The sequence below is a fragment of the Bradysia coprophila genome (genome assembly GCF_014529535.1).
Source record: "Bradysia coprophila strain Holo2 chromosome IV unlocalized genomic scaffold, BU_Bcop_v1 contig_5, whole genome shotgun sequence".
Classification (NCBI taxonomy): Eukaryota; Metazoa; Arthropoda; class Insecta; order Diptera; family Sciaridae; genus Bradysia; species Bradysia coprophila.
In genome coordinates this window covers 5,963,622-5,989,357 of record NW_023503374.1, presented here as the reverse complement: position 1 = coordinate 5,989,357, position 25,736 = coordinate 5,963,622, and the positions used below count along the sequence as shown (strand labels likewise).

Genomic DNA, 25,736 nt, shown 5'->3' with positions numbered 1-25,736 from the left:
CTGCGTTACCACGTTGAATTGCGATGGAAATTCTTTGCAGAAGGTATTCTTTTGATTTTACCTCACCCGTTGCCTTTTTCATTAAAGAGCCCAATTTATCAATAAATTTCTTCGTTTCCGGACCCATGCAACCTAAAGTCTCGAAAGCAAGTGGGGTTAGCAAATAGTTTTGTTTCAAAGAAACATAATGGTTATGCTTATGTCTCTCTGCTTTTTCAGCAATGGACCGTGCTTTCTTTGATGAATCATTAATATATGATGCAGCCATGGTATCCCGGACGGTAACATCCCACAAGAGTGATCTCCCATGACTCCATGGTGTCAAAGTCATACCGTCAGGTCTTTTACCATCATCTCTTGAAATACCTGGGGGCTGTACTATATTTGGAACACCTGCACTAGAGAAAGCATAAGCAAATATGTTATTCATAATATCATGTCTAACGTATTTTCCTTCTGCGCATTTCACACAAGATAAACCATGCAATCCATCTTTTTCGACTGTTTTACCGCAAAGACATTTATGTTCCTCACATATTTGAGTGCCTAATCGAAGACCAACAGTAATTCTAGCAGAATCGTTATCCAGTAGTAATCCTAATTGATTCGATGGGATCACTTGCAACCACTTTGAAGATTCTTTAGTCGATGATGCAAGTAGTCTGGCACGAGTTTTCAGGTCACCATTTTCAAACAATTCATTAAATTGATTTTTGATCTTCGGGATGTCCCAATTCTTTTGTTCCTTTTTAAGAGTATCGTTTTCTGGAACAAATTCTTGAGGAATTTCATTAATTAATTGTACAATCTGTTCATCAATTACTCGTAAATCAAATCTTTGAAGAATCATGTTACACAAATCTGATGAAGAAAAGACTGACGACAAGTAGGCCGGTATTGCTAAATCCTCAACTTTTCTAATACCCATACCTCCGAAAGACAATGGAAGCGACGCTTGATCCCAAGAAAGGCCTTCTACCCTATTATTAGTAATCGACTCCAAAGCTGACCTAAAAACTTCGTCAACAGACCTCAGCTTATCCGGAAGCAAGTAAGCTCTAGAAGCGCGCATCAAATAACTGAACCTACAACTGCTCAAAGATTTCCTAAAAACACACAAAGCAGGATGTACGTCCATCAACTTCAATCGATCACACATCAATTTGATTGATTCAACCTTAGACGAAAACATCCTCTCTAAACCTGTCTCAAACACCGGCGAGCCTAACAACTCAAGGGTAGACTCATCCACCTTCTTAATACCCGGCAACAAAGCTGATATCTCAGCATACATACGAGCTTCTTCATCATCAGTCGCATTGATAAAGAAAACCTCGCACTTCTTAGCATTAAGCCGCAAACCTGACACCTCACAAAAAGACAAAACTTTCTGAATATCATCTAACACTACAGACAACTCATCACCTATAGTACCGTCATCCAAATACCAACCATTAAACCGAGACAAAAGAGCATGCGTCATCTTCATGATACCTATACAAAAACCTGGCGGACCTAACGGATATCCCTACTGAAATCCTCTCTGAGACAACAGAGGATCACCAACAAAGTACAGATTCGACACGAGCCTATACGCTTGTTGCAGCAAAGGAAACAGCTCAGGGCAAACATCCCGCACTTCACCTAACATAAACTTCCTAAACAGCATATTGAATGCATTCTCAAAATCAAGCTTAACAAGAGCCATCTATCATGATCAGCTTTACAAAACTTACGCACTGAATGAACTAAAGCCTCCGCTCCTCTCTGAATACCGTAACCAAACTGAATTGGTTTCAGCCTCTCAACCAAAGATTCCCTAACCTTAAAATTCGATATCTTTCCCGCCATACGCCTCCAAACAAGACCAACCGCTATTGGTCTTACATCTGCTTCTCCCTTATTGAGAGCAGTCAAAGAAGCACCAAAAAAAATTTTCGCAACATCTTTTTCTACCTTACCCGACCTAATCACATCCACCAAAGAAGAAACAGCTTTAAGCAGACGACTCGCCGAATCGCCACAAGTAAAAGATACAAGATCTTTTAAATGTCTCGGCCGCAACCCACCAACACCTCCTGACGAACTCAAAGAAAAGCTTCTAATAGCCTTAATAACCTCATCTACCGTCGTCAAACCTAAATCAATATCCACTTTCACTTCTTCAAAAATCCCACCCGTATCCTCAGGGTGCTTAGCCCGTAACTTCACTGCCGTCTCAATCGTCTGAGGAGCCACAGACTCGTTAGAGCATAAAACTCTAATCGCACCACTAATATCTCCCTCGCTAACTTTTCTAGTAGCCGCCTTAACAACAACACTATCTTTATCCACAGATTCCTTGATCCTAAAGGAATTCCCTTTAGTTTCCAAAACATTATTCAACGTATCATTAACATTGACACAATCTTTGAAAACCTTCAGATTAGACCTAATCACATTAACCCCATCAGTTCCCTTAGACTTACTACCCAGAACAACAAACGGAAACGCAATCAACCTCATCCAAGAATCAACGTCATTCTTCACCACTAAATCCTGAATCACCTTAGTTAGTTCCTGACATACAACAGTTCTAACAGACTTTTGTATCACACGCGTCAAAGGAACCGATAACCTACACTGATTAAGCAGCAATCCAAACTCTTGCAAAACCGTCGAAACATCAGGTTTCACAGAAGAGTCAGCACAACCACTTTCACTATCTACAGGGACAGAGCAAACCACATCCTCAACTCTAACACGCTTATGCACCCTCCCTCATGTGAATGCTCAGACCACGACTATTTTTAGCCAAAAATCCACACACATCACATGATACTCTATCTACATCATCCTCTTCTAAGCATACAGTCAAACACAAACCAGACAACTCCTGACACTCGCAGTCTATGCAATACCAACTCTCCTTGCTATTTTTTTCTTCACGCATTAAAGTACATAATTGATGAAAATACTTGTTACATCCCTTGCATAATGTCCAATTTTTCGTGTCTATGTTTTGCGCATTCTTGTCATTTTCTTTAACTGGGCAGAAACAAACATGATCCGGATTGTCAGACATTCCACCAGACGCCTGTCCCATAATGTTGCTTTGTATTTGTAAATTCAAACAATTAAGGCTCAATTTCCATCAATAAATTCAATTTTTTTCAAACCATGTATATAGGAGAATGGAGTTTAGAAACTAAGGGCAAAATCTATTACAATTTAGTACTTTTCTTCATCAAAAGTCTGCTATCACTGAATTATTTTTTCATGAACAAACTTCACTGCAGTGACATTTCTTGGGAATGAATCAATGTGAAGTTGTTACACAAAAAAATAGTACAGTGAGAATGAAGTACTATAAAAAAATGTGGCGCCTCTACAGGCCAACCGACTAGGCGAATATCCATCCCAGACGAAATGGGTCCAATTTTGATAGGTGGATTTTCAAAAGAAACCCTCACAACATTCTAGGATCATTTGAGAGCCGACATACAGTATGGGTCATAAGTAGATTGCAGTTAATTGTTTGCAAATAATAGTTTAAGCTGTAGCTTATAACTATAACAGTCTCTACTAACTGTGGTAATGACTCGACAATTTTTTTCCTGATGGGTAGATTTCCTTCAGAATTTGTTTTTTTTTCGAGGTCTAATACTTCAACAATTGCGTTCATCGTGTTAGTTACATTCTTTAGACTCTCGTGCATAAATGGTCACCATTTAGTAAATATACCTATTTGATCAAAGGGTAATATGGAAGATGATTTTATGAAGTCTGTTTTGGCAGTCATTTTAATTGTTTGATCTTTAGCGAGTGTAACAGCTAGTCTTCAGTTTGTGAATCAATAATTTCATACAAATTTGCACTACCCTAACGATACCATCGGTTGCAGACGCTACGTAGTGTGACGATCATCAAATAATAATTAATTAATATTTTTATTTGATTTATTGAATTTATAGTTGATTTTTGCATTCATTTAAATGAACTGGGCCGTTTACTGGTATCGAATTTAAAAAAAAATAGTTACTGCATGTAGCGATATGTCTGTGATATTTATATGCAATATGTTTCATATCAATTATTTTGGCCTATTTTTATCATTTTGTTCCATATTGAAGTTATTGGATATTAATGGAAGTATTTAATTCAGTCGACGTTTTATAGTAAAATAATATTTAAAATAGAGAGGCATTTTATATTGTAAATGGCAAAAATGTAAAACAAAAAAAATCGGTTCCACATTAAACGCCAAAACTCCATATATGCGATTTTGATTGAATACATTTTAATATTTGTCCTCCACACAAAATGGTACCATTAATTGGCAATATGAAGATTTGTGTATACAGAGTTTCAATTTAAATTAAAATCATTTCAGTTTCGGATGATAAGAATCATTCAACCGTTTCCATTTTAATTAAAGTTAAAATTTTTGCTAGCTTTCCGAAATATTTTCGTAATGCTAAAAGCGAGGCTAAAAGGTTATTTTAGTAATGATTACATATATGGTACAGTCCATTTTCATATTACCATTCATGACATTTGTGTGCTGGTTTTTTTTTTTCATTTTATTTATTTTCAGAGAATTCATTATAAAGCTTTTTCGATTCTCTATAATTATCGTAGCATTCTGGGAAACGGAAAACGGACTGGGCCACATACGAGCCAATGTACATACAATGCGGAAATTGTTGGTTTTATTATACCATATTATGGTCCAATTCACAAAATAAAAGTGTTTATTTAGTACCCATCAGCAGTGAACCACAATAAACACCTTCATATCTCTTTGGGTCTTTGGTATGTACATTTTTAATTAAAAAATTAGAAGCAAAGCTTTTCTCCACCCTTGACGGTCAATTTGAAATGTATGGCGAAATTTGAATTCAATCTGAGAAAGTTTACTCAACCATTTATAGACCTATACGACAAGGACATTTTTATCTGTTATTGAAAGCGACAAGAAAAAATGTGAAAACTAATGAAGTACTAGATTTAATCTGTAGCGAATTTCGATGCAAAGAACTGACAGATTCGATAAATAATACTGGGGACCTGTGCATGCGTCACAAAACATCTTTTCCATATAAATTCTGCCCGTGGAAGACTGAATGTAATGTATCGCGATTACTCATGTTATTCTTATACCAATTTCAACCTTATTTACTGCGATACAATCTGTGTGTTTAACACACTGTGTTACTGTCAAATTCTAGTACAACTTGTTGTTTAGATAAAAAAAATGTAAAAATTTCACGTGCGTAGGGCGTATAAGCAGTTTGGTTTATATGTGTAGAGCAGCTGAACGTAAGATGAAGCAAATTACTTATTTATATCAAAAGAAGTAATAGATTTTGTATTATGATTTCTTGTGTTAGAAGAATTCAAGTTTCAGTACCTGCTAAAGGTAATTGCTCGTAGTGTAAGCTCTTTTCAGCTAAACAATACTAGTTTGTAAATGAGATATGATTTATAGTGAGACTTTACTGTTAAATTTTGGGTGTGTAAGATGTTCTGGATAAATAGTTTCTTGATGGCCTTTGTGTAGCCAGCCATTTACCTTTACCATTTTCAAGTGTTGCAATAACGAGATATTCACATTACACCAGCACCTCGAAGCATTTTCATTAAATTATTGAACTTACAACGTGTCTAGCAGAAAATATCGAATAAATCCGACCTTTAACTATCTCATTTTACTTTCAACTCAGAAAAAAGGATATTGCGCTCCACTATGTGTATACCATTTTCCCAGTTGTACTCGGGTTATGACATTTGATTTACCTAATGGCACAGAATTGAAATAAAATCGACGCCATTGACATAAATAAAATTGAAGACAGTCGAACAAAAACAGCGCCGGAGCCCATTTGAAAGTGAAAGTTATTTGAAATTACCAATATTTTTTTTCGAGATGTGTATCCGAAAGGCAAAACGGCATATTGGTTCGTATTGATTTTCAATTTAGGACTATAACGTTGCTTTCAAATTTAATTTTTGTTGTTGCCAATATTTCTTATTATTTTTCGATTATATATATTGATAGCAGGAATATCACGCTAGAGGTATGTTACGGTTAACATTGGTTGTATATATTTGTATTTATATACAAACACGTGATGGTTATATTCGGAGTGATCCGATTCGTTACCCATAGTATTTGTATTTGAAAAGGGACTGTTGTTTCACAAATAATATTTTTATTGCGACACAACAGGGAAAGATATTGAAATAAAAGCGTATCAAAATACGTATTCAATTGCCTTCGTTACGATAAGGGAGATAAAATAATAACTTATTTGGTGCCGATGACAACTTCTGTGTTTGTTACGATTGAATTTATAGAAATGTATTGCCTTATTTTGTGCCTTGTTGTTTTTATACTTAGCCGTAATAAATTTAGCTTTTCTCAGTAACTATAATAAATGTCTTAAATTATGGCACTGGTTGGACCTAGCATCTTGTCCAAATATTTTGCAATTATTACACGATCCTCTATAATGCAGAAAGCTTTCATAAGACTCAACCGAACTCTGAGAGCCTGCGTTTAATTCTATTAGCTTAACCTGTTACAGACGGCAAGCATATGACCAGTATTATTATCTGGTCTATTACTTCCATCGATCAAAATATTTTTATTCAGTTGATTTTAAATCTTGTACTTAAATTTTTTTAACATGCATTTTTGTATATAAAGGACCATATACCCAGTACTTGTCATTTTTTTTTGTCGTCGTTATCCATAAGAGATGAATATTCGGTGATTTTATGATAAATAAAATTGTCTGTGTTTCTCAATGAAGTATTATAGCACTTTCTTCTCAAAATCCTTTTACTTTATGAAATTTAACAGACATTTCGTTATAATATATCCGGTCAGCACTCCATACTTATTTTTTCGTTGCCATCGGTTTTGATAACAGTTGTCATCGGAATTGCTTTGTTGGAAAAATCAAGTAACTATTTCCTCGGATTAGTAAATCATTCAATCAATACCCAAAATGTTTCTAGCCGAGCTTCTTGTTTCTGAAGAGTATACACAACACATTCACTTCACAGTACACTGTGTATGGTTCGAAAAATTTCCCTCCAGCTCTGATATGTAAAAATATTCTTCCATCAACTCTTCAAACGTGAATCGTCGAAAAAGGTCATCATGACCACATACATTTGCACACTTCAACCTTCTATAATACAATTTGACTTTTTTTTCTCTCTCTTTGTGTGTGTCCGGTACTCCCGTATCTATAAAATTTGTTCCACTTAATATGTGTTCTATAATACCACACAATATTTACCCATAAACGACCCATAACTCTCATCACATAAAGGCTATTGATGTAAAGAAGCTTTCCCTTAAAAAAGAAAATACAAATAAATAATGAAATGGCTCTGCAATGATTCGGTTGCCTTAACTAGTAGACCTACATTATTTCCCAATCATTTTAAAGTATTTGGGACCTATACATAAGAAATGTTTACTGTAAATTTGGGTAGGATAATAATTGGAGAAAGAGTGACACAGTGACACTGGTTTAGATATTATGCTTATGAATGGTGTAAGAGAGATTCGAAAATACCCAACCGCTTTACAGCTACTTGGTAATATGGTATGTTTGTCAGTAATCTTTTAAGATTTTTTATAGATCAATGACAGACATTTGTCTTATACTTAGAATGTATATGGAAGGACGAAAGACAAGAAAGGTTGATTGTGGTTGTAGAGGTTTTTCTTAACGAAAGTAAAAATACAAAAATACCAGTTCGTCGAACTATCTCGCCGTGGAGAAAACGTATGGTATACACGAATTTTCCAGCAGTGGCAAATAAATTCCATTTTGTCGTACATTTTACTTACGATGATCTTATCACGTTTCAACAAATTAAATATCAAGCTAAACGATTTACAGAAAAACGAAACGGATAATTTCCATAACAGTATTCTTCATGCACAGTTTCTCAATATTTATTTAAATAAAATATTTTTACCGTGTCTTTTTCCAGTACAACACTCGCATATCAACCCTCTGGGTAGAGAACAAGATCTGTATAAAATAATAAATTTTCAGTTGACTCGCTTTCTCTTCGGTTTAGTCTTTTCATAGACATACATTCTATTTTACCAGCGGAGATAGATACTCCTTTGGTGCATACGAATGCATCTTATTTTCTTTTCTCTTTTTTTTTATTTTTTTTTTGGTGTACTGCACCATATCACATTCACTAAACGTAATGTAGTAGCTGATGTGTAAAATTATAAAAACACTTTTTGGGCAATATTACAAACATTGTATATATGAACAACGTATGTACCAAAATATACGTACGTTTTATGTATTCGCCCCATTCGCATGACCCATATCTAGTTATTGCAGCATAATAGAAATGACAACAGCTACTATAGAGGATTCCGTATAGAGTTGGCAACGGTCCAATCGTATAATGATATTGTTTGCTCATAATTTTAACATTCACTCTTCCATAACTTTGACTCGGCAAATATGATATCAATGATGGGATCAATGTCAATTAATAAAAATGTTTGGTGGATATTTTTCTGTATCTGGCTGTCAATCAAGATTATTTTGTGCGAACCGCAAGAAGTTTTCCTTTTTTTCGGGTGGTATGTGTGAAATCCAGCGACGGATAGACAAATGGAAATTTTGCACACGGTGGGAAACATTAGGCGTTGAGCTTGAACCGGATACACCATGGTATAAAGAAAGGTTGTAAGGGAACAATCGAGAAAATAAAACATTCGTTCAGCTATGTAGGAAGTCAAGTGGGCTGTTAGATTTATTATGTCGTCCGTTCGTATGTTCAAAGGATAACTAGAATAAATCTTGATTGATTTGGATACATTTGGATGTAGATTCAGCATCAAGGATGAGACGGTCATAAGGATCATTGAGAGTTGTTTTTCCGTATATATCAGTGAAAGAAAAAACTTAGAAAATTCAGTTCAATCGATACGTTTCAATTTTACGGTTAGATGTCTATCATAATATAGTATCACAATATTATGATAGATATGGGTAGAATATAGAGGTATATAGTTCAAATAGATAGGTGTAGAATATTGTTGGCAGCTTGCTCAACGACATAAAATCATTGAGTTTGCTAGCTACAGAAGTACCTTGGCTTTCAGAAGTACGTAGACAACGCCGAATACATTTTATGATACAAAAAGTGGAGGACTTGTGGAAGTTTCAAGGAAAAACACCCTCTCAACTGTAATAAACTGTTCGAAAAAATTTAATGACGATATTTATATCATGAACATAGCGTTAGTGGATTTCGTGACGCTAGTACTCCTTCCATAAAAAAACAAGGACTAAGGAACCTATATATATATAGGCGAATATTTAAACTTTTCCATATTGAACCGAATAAAAAATATTTTAAACCAAGAAAGTTTAAGCAAGAAAATATGTCGACGAGAATTTTACCGATGAGATTTTGCAACCAAAATTTTACAAAAAATTTTACACTGGTGGAAGATTCTGAGGAATTCCCTCATAAGACAATAATCATCTGCCATAAGTTTATTTTTGGTTAAAACTGATTATGTTAAGGCGCAGAATGAATCACCAAAGCTATCAAATGTTTAGGAAGTTTAATTTTTACAGGACTAGCGTCATCTTTTCCTCTTTTGAAGCTTTTGTGGGATAACAGTTTCGTTTTTAACAGTTGATAATTTTTTTAATTTCCAAGAGCTTTCCCACGTTTTCCTAGTCATCAGAAAAATGGGTGAACGAAGCATGTACGAAGCATTGTCATTTGTTAGCGGTGCTGAAAACCTCCGTCCGCCGCAGATCAAAACTGACAAAACCATAGAGATTGATATTAAATTCTCAGAACAATGCAAAGCATTTCTTGACAACAGCTATAATATATCTGAAAGAGGGGAAAGAGGGCTGTCTACATTCTGAAATAAAAATCAATTCTTTGTTTATCAAATTAGCAAAGTTCAACATTGCTGAACCGTCAAAATTGCGACCGGTGAAATATTTAAAGTAATTAAAAAGGCATGAAAATCAACAATTATTATACGAAGATCGTCGGGAATAACTTTCTGAAAAACCAAACAAAAAAATACTAAAACGCAAATTGTTGTTCTCAACTTCATCTTGTCATAATTAAAACAATAATCCTTAACGCAAACCGAAAATCCCTGAAGTTAATAAAACACGTAAACATAAAACCGAAAATTGCCTGAAAAGATTTTTGAAATCTGAGTGACGCATCTAACTTATAAACATCACGTTTTCCGGGCACGAAAATTATGTATTCCAGATACAAAACGTTTTCGCTCGCAGAACTTACCCGAACCAAAAAAAAAAAACAAGTGTGTAGACAGCATATCACCGTCGTTCTTATTATTATGTCGTAGATATATATGCTTTCATATACCCACAGTTTCAATGTGTATTGTATATGTCTATATACGTTTGGATTTATGGTACCACACTGGGAGACGAATGTATTGTGTACATTCTACCCGGCGCTCATAATATCTAAACAAACTCAGCATTTTTATGTATTAAAGAATGGGAGACGCTTCTGACAAGCCCTTTAGCTATGTTAGTCATGCAATTAATCCATTTTATGCTACAGGAAAATCACTTAAGAAGTGTGTACGTGAAGTACTACAAATATCTATATATACACACACAAAGTTCACTTCATTCATTCATTCATGTGACCCGTCTGGATATAAATTCAGATCGGATTTATTTTTAAAACTGTTAAGTCGGCAAAATTTCGAGGAGTTGTTTGGTACTTATAGCCACCCCCATCCAATGTATGTAATGCTGTAAGTATTTTTATCCATTTATGGTGCATGGTGGAGTCTATATTGAATGGATTATATAGATGTGACAGCATCCCATACATAATCATTTATTCAAGAGTATAAATTACTTTTTTTTCCTATTTCTGAAAGGTGGTCTATGTTCACGCGAATAATCATGCATATATGAGACGGAATTTTTAATTAGTTAATATTGTCGGTTTTTCATATACGTATAGATGCCTGGTATAATTCAACCATCTCTATCGTAGATTCAACAGAATGAAAAGTATAATGAGCGAAATGTGCATTGCACACCAGTTCTAGTAAAATACATAAATTTATGAAGCAAAGGACTTTTTCATTCACAGCATGAATACCCACTCGTCATCTAGTCAATATACAAGAAATGCTTTGGCTGTATGTCGTGAAGTGTAATTACTTTTTAAATTTTATTTCCGGTTTTTCGTAATGCACAAAAGACGGCAATATTTGTGTTATTGACAGAACCGAGACAGAGCGTGCAGGGTATACATCCATTGTTGATAATTGAACAGGAGCTAAGGTAGTTCTTAGGAATTCGTCTTTATGAGATGAGTATTCTGAAGAAGTTTAATTATTAATTGGAACACTCAATAGCGAGTGTTTCCCAGCAACAGGAGTTAGTATTTTCAATGGATTTCAAGTAATTTCGTTGGAACAATAAAAATGGAGTTCTCTTTATCGTTATTGCAATTAAGATAACAATGAAATAGGATGATGTAAAAGGAATGAGCCAGAATAACTTACCTACTTTCCTGGAAAACATTGTTCATTTTTGCCGTTCGTGATAATCGTAAAAACTATACGTTTTCAGAGTGGGTTCGTATATTGCTTACCTGTAAAGAAGAAGAAAAAACTTTGGTTATTTGGTTTAAATTCATTTTAAATTAATCCCAATTTCACTCGACTGCTTTTAACGTTCACTGTAATATGTAAAGCCGAAACGATTTCTTTTTTCGGTTCATTACCGAAAATATCTCTATTCGCAGTTGGTCGGGGCTTATTATGCTGTTCGAAGAATTTCAAATTTGTATCTTTGGAGGGTATCTTCTCTGGATATTTTTTCAGTCTCTTGTTTTTCCAATACACAAATTTCATTGGACAGTAGCGAAGAATATTTTCTCGTTGGAATCATTCATAATATACCCATGATGGTCAACAGGCTTTTCTCCTACCTGACTAAATGACAATTCAAAGGCCTGTACCTGGTGACTGTTGTTGTACAGATCAGTGGTTGCCTTGATAGAGGCTTAACCCAGCTCTACAATTATACCTCAATTGCCATAGAAGTGAAAGGTTTCAGGATACTTTTTTGGGTATAGCAAATGTCTTCCTTCACTCGAAAGCAAAATATTGATTTTAGAAAAATACACTAATTATGCTGTTTTTGATGTCTGCATCCAATGATCTAGCCATAAATAGGCATGGGCGATAATGATAATGATTATCGATTATTATTGATTATCGATAATCGATAATTATCGACTTTTTTTTATCAAAAATTATCAAAACAATATCGATACTTCATCGATAATTCGATATATCGATATTTCGGTCCGAAAATCCGATATTTATCGATATATTCCGATATATCGGTATATTATCATGAATTTTCGGATAAATATCAAAATATCGACATTTTGATAATTATCGAATTTCGATATTTTGATAATTATCGATAATTATTAAATTATCGATAACGATATGATTAATCAATTATCGATAATTTCTTTCGATTGATATTATCGATAATTTTGAACGTCTCCCATCCCTAGCCATAAACATTCTCCAGGTGCGAGATATCACCTTTTGAAGTTCACCAAAATTTACGGCCTTTGACTGACACAATATTTTTGTTATTTTCGAACAATGGCACGGAACATGTAAGATATCTATGCTTGCCCCGGTTCCCCTGGACAGTACCTATCCAACGAGCCGCCACACACATGTGTGTCCATCGTCTGCAGCGGCAGTAAATCACGTATAAAAAACACCCTTTTTCGACTTTTGCACCTTCACCACCAGCCAAGACGCAAATATGAAAATTAAACGACAGTGGTTTTGGACTATTGGGGCCAAGGGCTATCTGGGCATATGAACAAACCGCCGCGAAAAAAAAGCTCCGACGCCTGGTCCACTTTCAAAAAAATCCCTCTGGTTCTTATTAAACGGTAAACAGAAAATAACTCAGAATTTTAGTTTTAAAACATAGGTCAAAAAGACTTCTTTTTTTACGAATTTTTTTTTCTTACTTTTCAACTTTTCTTTATTGCAAATTAGTTTTGTGACATCAGGCAAGGTTGAACTAAGCCAAAAAAAAAGTTTTATTGAGCAAACGAATGCGAAGAAAAAGGAAGGCGTAAAACGAACAAGTTCGAGTTTATTCATCTGGTATCGACAGAAACGACTAAAATAAGCGATCAGCACGGGTTGACGTGGTTTTATTAGTAAAATGCATGTCAAAACAATTGATGTACGTGATTACGTATCAAACATTACTCGATTTTGAACATCAGAAGTACCAGACTTAATTGGTATTATAGTGATGTACCGTTTCACTAAAAGCTAGGCCCCACCTTAAGGGTGGGTTAGATCCCTTGATTTCACTTTTACTTGTCGTATCATTTGTTTGCCCACTTATTTGGATTTATGATCGTGTGGAATCTCATATCTTGTAGTTTTACAAACTACTGTGAAGATCTCCGTGGAAAGTATGGCTCATTGGCTACCAACTAGACTTTTACTAAAATGATCCGGGTTCGATTCACGTGTCAGATAATTCCACATGGAATTTTTCTGCCAATTATTTCGCCTTTTTCCCAAAGTTCACTCAAGCGTCAAGCTTCATAATTTGGACAGTTTCAGTGTGTCTGGTGGCTAAAACGATGTACAACGATGGCTCGTATGACGTAACCCAAATACGATAAGAATTATGAATTCGTGTGCATATGTCTAGCCTACATTTAGGCGATATATCAATTAATCACCTAACTTTCCTCAGAGAGGATTTGCATCCTTCGAGGCGTGGTAGAATTTAATTCCTATTCAAAAGTTATTCAAATCCGTTGAGATTTACTCAATCTATCGTGCGAACAAATACATCTAAACCAAACTTTTTTTGGTGTTCACTCACGCTCCATCAGTTTGTTGCAATTTTCTAGAATAGAGCTGAGAACTCAATTCTTCGAATAAAACAAAAAGTTCATCAAAATCTGTTCAGAATTACTCAAGTCATCGGTTTGACGGAAATTCGCAACCTATTTAACCTTTTTCATCATAGTAAATCTCAATGAATACTACATGTATTTGCTGCCATAAGACCATGACTTTCAGTTAAAGGAACAACAAATTTGCCTTCAACATAAAATTGTATTGATTTTCTGGTTTGATTTTACCATTCATTAAAAACTACTTTGCAACAGATAAAAAGTTCCTTCGAACCTTCCGCTTTTCCTGCGAGCTTCACAAAGCCAGTTTCAGAGAAAGAAATATGTTCTGATGAATTTAAATTTTAATAAACGTCGCATCTTCAACAGTCTAATAACTTTTTACATTCAATATATTACAATTCAGAGGATGAAAAAAATCATTGTGATTCAACGAAAATAATAATACATCAAACTCATGCATCCTTAACAATCTGGAAAAATATAGGGTACGGACCCCAGTATTCGGCATAGTTTAGAATATCGGCCATCTATTGTTTAGAACAATGAAACCCAATGAAACCCATTGTTGTGGCCGATATTCTAAACTATGCCGAATACTGGGGTCCGTACCCTATGTTTGCAATAAAAAGCTATCAAATTCGAAAGCTATATGCAAATACAAATATTCCCTATTTTATTTCATATAGGGTACGGACCCCAGTATTCGGCATAGTTTAGAATATCGGCCATCTATTGTTTAGAACAATGAAACCCAATGAAACCCATTGTTGTGGCCGATATTCTAAACTATGCCGAATACTGGGGTCCGTACCCTATAGATATAAAATACGACAAATAATACAATCTACAGCAATAATCTTCACTATATGCTACATAAAGCAATTTATATTTATATACTCCGGCCATATAATATAGCTAGCTGGGTTACATTCGAACAAAATAAAAAAAAAAACCTGACGCTATGTGATTTATCTCAGAAACATTTTATGAAAATGACACTACAAATTCCATATATTTCTTTGTGTTTCGGTATCATCTTCTGGGTCTTTAGAAACGAAAAGAAAAAAAAATAGAAAAGGAAAATACACACAATAAAATATGCTGGCCTTGCAAGAATTTGATCAAACTGCTAAATGAATACATGGGATTTCATCAAAATAATACCAGAATCGAAGTAAACAACCTTCAACCGTAAACATGAACGGACTAATTTAATGCTGGGATGGATATAAAAAAAACAATCTCTTCTCATTTTTTATATTATGTCCGTTGATCTAATGCAATTTTACTACTTTGTCGACTTCATTAAAAAATGATAAAGGAGGTCAATTTTAAATCATTTCATTTCAATTAAAAAATAAAGCAGAAAAAGGGTGAAAAGCGTAGATGGTATCATAACCATAGAACACCAGTATAAACAAGTACTGAGCTGTACATGAACACGAGAATTCATTTTTTTTCATCCGTTTTTTATAAATTTTCATCTCTATTAGACCGAGAGCCCGTGTGTATATCGGTCGCTCATCTGGCCATAAGTTAAAAGCTTTGATACGTTAAATGACATTCGTTCTACGACTTTTGCTGTTGAGTGATATACAGCCGTCAGACAATATTGAAAATCCGAATTGGAGTCAAAAGATAAGTAGGGCTGTAGTCACTTTTCTGACACAACTTTAGACCAGTCATACGAATGAATTTTTTCCTAATGTACGTAGTAGGGAGGGTAGTTCGTCTAAGGCCAGCAGGTCTTTCAGAAAAAATGTAATTTTTTAAATTCCATGCGCCCGAAGCAGTTTCAGACAATTTTGTATTTTTCACAACGTAGGATAGCATAGGACAAGATGGGCAGAAAACAGGGACTATTTTAGGATTTTTTTTTGGAAAATAAGGAAAATTTAGGAAAATTGGGAAAATAAGGAAAATTTGTAAATATAGGGAAAAATCTGGAAACTAGGGAAAATAAAGAAAGTCGGGTGCAAATAGTCACTTCGTAAATTTTATGATTGATCTATTACAACATAGGTGTCGCTAGTATTTGATATAGTGTAGGTAAATCACAATTGTGACGTGACGTTCTGTGTTCAGAATCTTGGTTTTTCTTACTGCCGATTCACGATTAGGAACAACCCTTTGAACTCTGTCTAATAGGGGAATCGAACCTGTGACATATAGGGCGTCCAGGTTAACCTGATTTAGTTCAGGTTAACCTGAACCTAATTTAAGATTTCACTTTCAACCTGAATGGGCCTGAACATAATTTGAACATGACCTAAAATCAACCGACGTGAAGCAAAAAGTTTCAGGTTTAAATTCATTCAGGATGAACCTGAAACTGACCAAATTACAGTTACGTTTTCTCATTTGAATTACAGATACCCGACATGTGGCTTCAGATGAAGGAGATACACATAAGTTTTACTTTTGTTTGAGAACTAATAATCCTCAAGGTAAAAGTCGCAAAACAAGTACTGCTCGTATCGGATATTGCAACAATTTCGCATATGTTTAGTACTGAGGAGTGAACGAAAGACTGATATGTACACAGCCTCTGAGTCTATATCCGTACAACTTCAGAGCTTTTGCAAAAGTATATCTCTTTTTTGCTGTGTATGTTATATTCACAGCGTATGGAATCTCCTATAATACGGTACGTGTATATGCGAATGTAATGTACGGTTACCATAATATGTTGTGTTCCCATACACAAATGGTTTTACCTCATTGTATGCACTTTACAACAACACAATGTTGCTGGAAGGCAGCGCAGATGCAAGAAAGAATGTTAACATACAATACGAACATACACTTACAAATTCTCGAGAGTTATAAAATGTGCATCATTGCTCCAGAATTTAGCTCGATTTTTAGCACTACTTTTACGTAAAAACAATTCGCATGCACAAGTTTCCGTCGACGGATCGGTATTGCTCTCGCATACAATTCTTCGTGTATTGCCAAAACATATTGGCATTGGAAGTGAAGTTAATGAAAATTGGCAAGGCACATGCGCGGAATTGAAATTAAATGAACACATTGTAAAATAGAGCTTTTTCGTTGCAAAATAGAAAAAAGAACGGGAAAAAATATTCGTTGATCCGTAAAGCGTATTATACCATAGCATGTGTAGCTGACAAACCATACAGCAAATAGGTATTTGTAGCTTGTATAATACCACATAAAAGTTGGAACCGGGATAAAATAAAAACTTTATTTGTAATGTAAAGTTTATAAAACATTTCATTGTTTGAACAGTGTGGAGAAATATTGCAGTCGAACCGATTAAAATTGCAACCAGACCAGACGAAATGAAAAAAAAAACCAACTTTTCCAATGTTTTCTATTGAACATTCCTGCAGGTTTTTTGCGGGATTTCAATTAAAATAAAAGATACCATGATCGATTCGACAGAATGTAACATCATTTTATTTGTGAACATCGTCATTTTTCCAGGGGCATTTCGTTTTTGTTTTTTGTTTTTTTAAATTAATTTACTGCAACAACAAAAATAGTTCACCGACAAACCCCGGCCTGGGTTCCATTTTGTTCCATTGTTGTGTCACTCAGAAATGTAAAAATTTAATGGACCCCATATAGAGTTCAATATAAATGCTTTACTATTGAATGCAGAACCCATCAATATTAATTTTGTTTGAACTGCATATAGCAAAGATAAAAAATTAAGTAGAATTTGTCCTCTTTTGTTTATGTTTCATTTCTGGTTCCAAAGACCATTCGGTGTCAACAGTCAGCTAAATGGAATTTAAAAAGTGGCAGACTCTATTTTTGGGTAGTCTAATAGGTTCGGAATAGGTCAAATTCAGGTCAGGCAAAAGTAACTCAATCACTTCATAAATCGAATTTAGTGTGATTTGGACAATTGGACTGCACCAGTCTCCGAACATGTACCAGAAGTCGGACATCTATTGTTCTTTGATTCATAAAAAAGTTTATCCATAAAAAAACTACTAGCACATATCTGAAGACTATTCATCCTATTCAACAGCTCTAATTTTCCGTTGCACTTATAACCTTTCACAGATGGTGTATCCAATCTACTAATGGGTATGGAAGTTTTCACAAGTTCTTTTTAATCGATGTAAAACATTATTCTAAGCACAGCAATGAAACAGTGCTGCGTTCTAAGCATCGATATAATATACTGTAGATAAAAAAAACGAATCACAACACAAAACGAAGAGTAATAGGAAATTGAGAAATGCATAGTTTCAATTATTTTCAAATATTTGTATGACATAATTTCGCGCGCTTTCTCAGAACGTTAGTTACGTTACACATACATCCATGTGATCTTTCCGCATAAAGTTACTTTGAATTACTTATCTACCCTATATTATATCGATGGTTCTAAGCAAAAAATTGTTCCACGTTGGCTGTAAAATGATCCGATTTTTACAGACCTAAAAAATTGAATTTACTCAAAATGTGCAGCCGCTAATATCGAAGTATAAAATAGTGGGCAGTAAGAAGCTAGGTGTTTTTTGATAATGCATTTGGCCTCCGTAAAATAGGTGGGTCCGTTTTGGGTAGAGCTTATTACATCAATTAGGTTTGTAAAAAAAACGCCACATTTTAGAGGGATACATTGGAACCATTTTTAGCTTAGACTTTATGTCGATTCAAATAACAAATAATTTATGAAAACTCTGTTTCGCAAATTTAAGATTTATGATACTGATTTACTACCAAACTTCATAGAAATAAATCATTTTCTGAATAAATTGCTTGTAATTTTGTTTTCCGCTAAAATGTGCGAGTTAAGAGCAGCACTTGGCAAATTTGTAGCCTACATTTAGGCGGAACATATTCATTTATTTGATGATAACTCATCCCCCTTGGAGAAACCTTTGCAGATTGTCTAAATTTATGTAATCTTCATAGGTTTCTCCAAATGGGTTAATTTATGACTCACAAACCAATTTTCCAAAAAAAAAAATCGGCCTAAAGGCTACAAATCATTGCTCTTACCTTCCTTACCTAATTGTTTGAGCTTTCTTGGTACTTCCCGTGTGAAGTTTACCGACCGAGAGGTCGAGGTCGAGATCGGTAAACACTCAAGAAGCCATCTCTATCATTTGTCCATTTGTATTATTGTGAAGTGAAGTATTTTACACAAAAAATTCCGGTAAAGTTTCGCCCCCCAAATAAGCCTAACTTTATCTCCCGTTTTTGAGTAAAAAAATTTGAAATCATGGAATGAATAAGATCAATAAAAATATGTGATGGTAAATGAACAATATAGCTGCGACCTAATTAAACGCTCATATTGCGAGAAAGGGAACAGCCATTTATTTCTCCAGATTAACAAAAGGCTCTCTAGCCAGGAATAATACATCCTTCAATATCGAATATAAAGCCAATACAAATTACACTTTTTCCCCGAAAAGAATGCAGGAAAACTATACACAAAATAAAAGATAAGAGGATTAAATGAAAGCTAAGCGTCAATATACACAACATGAATGTGTTTCCACCTAGAAAGTAAAATAGTAAAAAAAAAAAGGAGAAAAATTCAACTTAAATCTTTTCAACTAACCAAGAATTTTTGAACAACAACAAAAACAAGGCATCAGAACAGTCGGAGCGTTTGCTGCGACTAAGCCCCGTACGACCCGTAATCCTTTTTCGTCCGTAACCATAATACGTCCGTAGCCGTAATACGCCTGGAGCCCTAATACGTCTACAAGCCTCTAATGCGTCTGTTACCAAAATGCTAGTCAAGTTGGGTATGATCAAAACTGAAAGTGTTCATTTTTAAAATTGCCAACATAAAACCAATAGTACACTCGCTGCAGAAGAATCCGTAGGAACGACTATGTCGAGAGCGGGTGAAAATTTTAAACGATCGGCAATGGTCCCCAGATCGATCGGGTGTTTTTCTCGATTTTGCGTCAGACCAGAGTTATCGGCTTCCCCCACCCCAAATCCGTGTTTTTACGCATGTTTTACCTTCCCAATGGTAAAATACGAAAAATAAAAATATAGTTTCTTCGGGAAAAGTTCAGAGAATTAAATTCTGAACAAAAGTCTCCTTGGTGGTCTTTTTGTAGAAAATACAGGGTGGTCCGAAAATACTATCAAACGGTGATTTGTCACTTTTCACCTCACTTCATATAAGGAAATTTGAATTTTTCCTTCGTTTTTATGCGTAGATCAAAGTACTTCATAAAAATTATAATGAATTTACACTGAAATAGAGCATAAACAAGGTCAAATAATTTTAATTTGCACAGGGTGGTCCATAAACTTTGAATTTAGATGCAAATTTTTCGATAAAAATATATTTTGCTGCTGTTTATGCACTTTCTGCTGAACAAAAAAAGATTAGTGTAATGTATGTACCCAAAAACTAACTATAAATTTCAGTAGAGGGACTCAAGGAAAGCTACAATCAGCAGCCAGAAAACTCGCACCAGATTATTATTTTAATCGTTCAGGAGAACCGTGTGTTCAAACACACTTATTAAGAGATGAGATGCGAATTTCTAGGAATGTTATCGGCTTAAGGGGATTCTTTTGAAAAACGGCCTGCCGAAATCGGACGTATTTTCCAGTGGATTTTTTTATGTGTGCCCAGAAAGGTATTCGATCCTAGAAGCCAAAAAAAAACTTTCAAAAAAATTCTTCGAAGCTTGTGTGGCTGGTGAAAGGTGATTAAAAACCGAAAACCCGCACTTTTCTTACAAAAATTTCACTTAAACATTTCAACTTCTATTTCATCGTAGATGCATCCAAACCACATAAGACCCTATTTAGCCAAAAGGCACATAAAATTACCTTTCAAATGATAATCCACACGACCATGTACGAAATTTCTGTATTGCACATATTTCAGTGTGGATGAATTTTAAACCCAATAAGTCCCAATAAGTCCAAGGAGAAGAAGAAGTCCCAATTTGACTCAACAGTACATGTGATCACCTCACACCCCACACGACACTGTACGGCTCGTATAAATGGAGAAATTTTTGTAAGAAAAGTGCAAGTTTTCGGTTTTTTGAAAGTTTTTTTTTGGCTTCTAGGGTCGAATACCTTTCTGGGCACACATAAAAAAATCCACTGGAAAATACGTCCGATTTCGGTAGGCCGTTTTTCAAAAGAATCCCCTTAAGCCGATAACATTCCTAGAAATTCGCATCTCATCTCTTAATAAGTGTGTTTGAACACACGGTTCTCCTGAACGATTAAAATAATAATCTGGTGCGAGTTTTCTGGCTGCTGATTGTAGCTTTCCTCGAGTCCCTCTACTGAAACTTATAGTTAGTTTTTGGGTACATACATTACACTAATTTTTTTTTGTTCAGCAGAAAGTGCATAAACAGCAGCAAAATATATTTTTATCGAAAAATTTGCATCTAAATTCAAAGTTTATGGACCACCCTGTGCAAATTAAAATTATTTGACCTTGTTTATGCTCTATTTCAGTGTAAATTCATTATAATTTTTATGAAGTACTTTGATCTACGCATAAAAACGAAGGAAAAATTCAAATTTCCTTATATTTTGTCACTTTTCATCGTTTGATAGTATTTTCGGACCACCCTGTATTTTCTACAAAAAGACCACCAAGGAGACTTTTGTTCAGAATTTAATTCTCTGAACTTTTCCCGAAGAAACTATATTTTTATTTTTCGTATTTTACCATTGGGAAGGTAAAACATGTGTAAAAACACGGATTTGGGGTGGGGGAAGCCGATAACTCGGGTCTGACGCAAAATCGAGAAAAACACCCGATCGATTATGTATCTGGGGACCATTGCCGATCGTTTAAAATTTTCACCCGCTCTCGACATAGTCGTTCCTACGGATTCTTCTACAGCGGTTGTATTACAACAATTTACGACATTATTTTAGAAACCCAAAATTTTTTGCTAACTTTCCATTCGGTATTCAATTATCTCTCAAAAGAAACAAAAACTAGCAAAATCGGTTGAGTATTACTCGATTTATGTGCAAAAAACACTTAGGGCCGAGTAACGGCCTCAGTCCAAGGACCTAATTCTAGAAATTTTTCCACAACACGCTATTTAGTGTGCAAGTACATATCAGATTTTACAAAAATTGGCGAAAACGGATGAATTTCACTTCATTTTTACCGATTTATATCGATTTTAATAAAATCCAATATGGCCGTCGGCAGCCATTTTGTTAGGAGACCGGAAGTAGTTCTGACGATTTACATTCGTTAAAACCTTTCAAACAAAAAAAAATTCATGAAATTCGGTCAAAATATACTGAAGATATTGGCAAAAACACCACGTTCACTGTACGGCCGAGTAGCCGGATATGAACTCACTCCAAGGGCTCTAGCTCACGCTCCGGTCAACCAAATTTCATAAACTTTTTTTTCCCTGATTGGTACGTTCAATACCTATCTATTAAAGCAACAGTAGTCGAAATCCGTTCAAATCCGACAAAAAAAAAGTTCATGGAAATTGGATGACCGACTCATGAGTTAGAGCCCATGATGTGAATCAGGTATAGGGCTGGAAGCAGTTTTTGCTTGTAGGTCGGCCAAATTTGAACGGAATTCGACTTTTTGCTTTATTAGATAGGCATTGAACGTACCAATCAGGAAAAATAAACTTTATGAAATTTGGAGTGAGCTCATATCCGGCTACTCGGCCGTACAGTGAACGTGGTGTTTTTTTTGCCAATATCTTCAGTATATTTTGACCGAATTTCATGACCTTTTTTTTTGTTTGAATGGTATTGTCGAATGCAAAGCGTTACTAATATTTCCGGTTTCCTAACAAAATGGCTGCCGACGGCCATATTGGATCTTATTAAAATCGATATAAATCGTTAAAAATGAAGTGAAATTCATCCGTTTTCGCCCAATTTTTGTAAAATCTGATATGTACTTGCACACTAAATAGCGTGTTGTGGAAAAATTTCTAGAATTAGGTCCTTGGACTGAGGCCGTTACTCGGCCCTAAGTGTTTTTTGCACATAAATCGAGTAATTCTCAACCGATTTTGCTAGTTTTTGTTTTATTTGAGAGACATTTGAATACCGAATGGAAAGTTAGCAAAAAAAATTGGATTTCCAAAATAATGTCGTAAATTGTTGGTTTTATGTTGGCAATTTTAAAAATGAACACTTTCAGTAAATTTGATCATACCCAACTTGACAAGCATTTTGGTAACAGACGCATTAGAGGCTTGTAGACGTATTAGGGTTCCAGGCGTATTACGGCTACGGACGTATTATGGTTACGGACGAAATAGGATTACGGGTCGTACGGGTTTAAGTCGCAGCAAACGCTCCGACTGTTCTGATGCCTTGTTTTTATTGCAGATTCGTTATCTATGAACATAGACAAATGCTTTGCCCTTACCGTCTGCTTCCAATTCAACATGTTACAAACGGCATATTAATCTTATAAGCCCCCAGTACTTCGTACGGGGCTAAAAACTCAAAGTTTCATCTTATAAAAATAACCTATAACGATACACTACACACACCCACACACACATAACATAGAAAAATGTGAAAACGATGAAGTCATATTATTCTTTTCCTTTTTTTCTCCACATTTTTGTTGGCGTTGTTTGCTTCATCTGCTGTTATTTACTATATTATACTTTCCATGCAATCTGGTGAAATATTTACGTAATCTTTGTGTATAATGTGGTATATTGCAATGTTTCAGAAAAACTGCATTCAATCGCACATTTCCAAATAAGGTTTGATCAAAGAATATTATTTGGAAGCCGGGAGAAATATAACAGATGTCGAATGCAGAAATATGGATGGGTATCATTTCAGCATGAGTAAACAGACTGGGTTTCTATTTTTTCGGTTAAACTTACGTTTTCTTAAACTTACATTTTTAATTAAATGATAACGACTTTGTTATGGTAATTGAAGAAATGAAAATATTTTTCTTAAAATTCTTCGTTATTGTTCGGTGTAATTCAACGAAATTAAATTACAAGTTCTTGCGTGCGCGTTTTTATACGCTACACACAACTTTGCCGTTGTAAAGTGATTGTTTCGATTATCATGCTAAAAACTCTTTTCTCTTTTTTTGTTGAATTTTACCAGTCAACCAACTAATAAATCGATTGTTGAAGATTGTTGCGTTGCTCGTCTTTGACCCGAATATTTTTGATTTTTTTTTATTTTAGTCAAAGACGAGAATCACAAAAATCTTCAATCGATTAATCTTTCAAAGTAAAAATGTCTTAGCCTCATTTTCGCATCCTACCATAGCACTTTATCTCCAAACATAAACACTCAAATGTGAGATATCAAATTTCGAATCTGTTTGCATACATGCATACAAAACTGCATCTGGGGTATGTTTTAACTCATCTACAGAAAGCATACCTCTTGTCTGTACGAAAGAAACGCACACTTTTCAATGATTACAGGATATAACGCAAATACTGAGTTAGCAAATCTGGAAAATGGACATTACTCCATTGACAGTTGCGTTACAGCTCATTTAACCCATTTAACCCTCATTGCGCTAGAGCTCTCGACTCATAATCGAGAGGTCCCGTGTTCAAATCCGCGGCTGGAAAAGATGATTTTTCCTTCGTTCGCTTTCTATGTAACAGATTCGATGAAATAAAAAGTTCCACACAAGGACGCTGAAACATCTAGGTAGGATTAGACTTAATTCAGGATCGTCCGTTATAAAGGCCAAAAATCTGTAAGCAAATTTCTCTACTTTGAACTCTGAGCGATTTAGGGAAAAAAATCTTTTCAAAACCCGAAATAGTTAAGGGCACTCAAATTTCAGCTGGTTCACTCATACAAACAAAACTTACAATACATGTTTCTACGGTTTTACACTCATAACCAGTTTTGTTGGTATGAGTGAGTGAACCAGCTGCAGCAAACTTATGCTGAAATTTCATTTCCCTTTACTGTACAGTAACAGTAAACAATAGGATCAAAATTCTCATATTGGCATGGTAAGCCTCACTGTCAAATATATACTTCGCTAGGGACTAGAAATACATGGTTGAATATAATTCATTCTTTACGAACATATTGAATAGTGTCAGAAATATGTCGAAGATAATAACACGTAAATGGATGTCATAATTCGGCGTAATTGTCGACCGTTCTCAACGTACAACGTACGCTGAAAAATATGCAAATTTGTGTCGGAAAGAGCCATTCGGGATCCCTACCCACCTAAACATTTTAAATTAGATTTTATTGAATACATTTTTCAATACATTTAAAAGAAGAAAGGTAAGAAGTGAAGCAATAGCTTTCAAATTCTCCACATAATCGGTCAATAAATACTGTCTTTTTACGTTCTTCTATTATAATAGGGCCCAAAAACATGACAATACCTTATCTATATAACTTTTACTTTCAAAGATGTCTTCCATGAAATATAAAAATTTGGTACAAAGTTTTCCATGCTCCAATAAAATATCATGGTAAGCATTTCCCAAAAGAATATTTTTATAAAAACTTTCATATCAAAAACCTTTTTCCCATAATGGGTATATCAGAGGGTATTGTGCGTATATACACAGCAACAAAAAATCAAGTTTTGTTACGCAACTGAGAAACATGGATAAGCAGAAGGACATTAACATCAATGTGTATGTGTATGTTTGTGTAGATATGTCTCGTAGTTAAAAATTGTCTTATCCAGTGTAGCTGGCATAGCAATATCGTGATTCGTATAGTTCAATTTACGAGTCATTGATGAAAAGTATATCTATAAAGTAATGGAGTAATAGAGT

The 25,736-nt window shown here is 34.8% G+C and overlaps 1 protein-coding gene across 1 annotated transcript in view; it reads right to left on the bottom strand.

Annotated features, from left to right (window-relative positions):
- LOC119071883 overlaps nucleotides 1-25,736 on the bottom strand; it is a 148,760-nt gene that overhangs the window by 94,931 nt on the left and 28,093 nt on the right. The window lies entirely within an intron of this gene.